Consider the following 2,500-nt stretch of genomic DNA (forward strand, 5'->3'; position numbering starts at 1 on the left):
AATTGATTTCAATGACTCTCGATTCATTAACTTGTTTGTCTGAAATTAGAAAGTAAATGTTTTAAACATCGAGTGCCTGGAATGGAGAGGATGGTGATAACAATAGTCTTTAGTGATGGCTCATTCCGGTGGACGATTAACATACAAATATACACTATATCGTGCGAAAGAAAGTGAAACACTGGCTCTGTCATTTCTAACGCAGCGATTTGATTCCATTCTTAGGTTAATAATACATGAAAGGATTATTATTATTATTTTGTCTTCCTTTTTTTCTCCTCATGTAAAACTGTACTGTACTTCAGTAAAGACAGTGTACTATTTGAAGCGGACCCTCGCGCCCGCCCCGCCCACCTCACTGTGAATGTGTACACGAAAACGCGTCTTTGTACACTCCATGATTCTCTCTCGTACGGTATGGTGCTTGCCTAGTTTACCAATTCTAAGTAAAGTTAGAAAAGACTTCCGTGTTTAAGGAAGTCGCTTGTTACATACGGCGCCTTCCACTCGTTTCATTTATGGTCTAGTAGAACGTTCAAGAATTAGTTAGAATACAGGTAATGCTGGATGGTTCAGTTGACCATCCGGGGGTATAAAGGATTGATGAGAAAGGAAGCGCTCTTCCATCTGAAATAAAATCAATTGTGAAATAAAACAGCATAAAAGCGAAAGGCAGAAAGAACCAAGAAAATCTAAAATGACTGGATCGATTTGGTGTTTTTGGGGACAGCATTCCAGAGAGGAGAGGGAGGGAGGTAGGAGGAAGGAAATAAACTTAAACATCACTAAACCAACAATAGTTAAAAAAAAAGAAGACAAAAACAGGATAGAATATTCAAAGAAAGCTTCAAAAAGAGTGACGTCATCATTACATTTCGACGTCCCAGCTAAGAGTTTGTCTCGACGTCGGCGATGCGAGGAACCTCATCTTCCCAAGACCATCCTAAAGAACATATCCCTTGTGACTCTGCAAACCCCCCCCCGCCCCCCCCCACTTTTTTTTTTTTTGAAACGTAGAGCTTTTAGGTTTCACCATTTTAATGCTTTGGAAATATTTATAGCCGGGGCTATTGTGCGAGTTAGCCCCCGAGGATGCTACGAGAGAAAATGGGGACGGGGGAAATTAAAATAAGGGAGCCAGTAGAATGGGAGACATCCAGAGACAAAAATTTCCAGAAGCATTCCGTTACTCCTCGCACGAAAAAGGGATAAAAAAATAAAAAAAAAATCTGAGGGATAGATAGACGGGGCCGGGTTATATAATGACCAGGTGATCTGTTCCGGCTTTTAATTAATGGTCGTTATTATTGGATACGATCCCGACTCGTAGTGTGTTTTTCAGCAAATAAAACGAAGGCCGAAAAGGCAGTTCTATTATTGGAATAAGAGACAAATGAGCGCTCGATTCTGCAAAGACCAGCGGGTTCCGAAGCTTCCTTTGGTAGACCGTGCGAAGGGAACTCAAGACGGTTTTAAGGAAAGGAAATCTGTGTTGATGCTTAGGATACCGAACTGCAGTACAATGGGACGATTTCATTCCGATTATATGCGGATATGTATGTCTGTGTGTGTATATATATATTATATATATACATATATATATATATATATATATTGTTATATATATACATATATATGTATATATATACATATATATTTATATATATATATTGTTATATATATATATATATGTCTTTGTATACATATACAGTTTGATATATATATATATATATATATATATATATATATATATATATATACACACATATATGTATATATATTTATATATATGTATATATAAACATATATATGTATATATATATATATATATATATATATATATATATATATATTACACATACACACACACACATACACACACACACACACGTATGCATGCATATATATATATATATATATATATATATATATATATGTATTTATGTATATATATATATGTATATAATATATACATATAAATATGTAATATATATATGTATGTATACATATATATATATATGTATACATATATATGTATATATATCATATATATATATATATATATATATATATATATATATACATATATATACATATATGCATATATGCGTGTGTGTTTGTGTATAAATGTATATTTATTCATATATGTATATATGAATATATATATATTACATATATATGTATATATATGTATATATATATATATATATATATATATATATATATATATATATATATGTATGTTTGTCTGTGTGTGCGTATGTGAGCGAGCGCGCCAACGTTAACTATGTGTTATGATTTCACGTGATGATGTAAGTGACTTTATATTTGACTGCAACAATAATAGTCACAAAGCTGAATAAAAAAATCTAAATGAAACAGATCACGGCATTATAATTCTAATAGCATAATTTGAATACGATTATGTATTAGGCCATGTGTCGGTGCTGGGTCGTCAAACCGTTTTCGGATTTTAATGAAAACATGTCAAGTATTTCCG

Source organism: Penaeus japonicus, unplaced genomic scaffold (assembly GCF_977035675.1).
Source record: "Penaeus japonicus unplaced genomic scaffold, GWHDUDI00000001_assembly GWHDUDI00000011, whole genome shotgun sequence".
Lineage (NCBI taxonomy): Eukaryota > Metazoa > Arthropoda > Malacostraca > Decapoda > Penaeidae > Penaeus > Penaeus japonicus.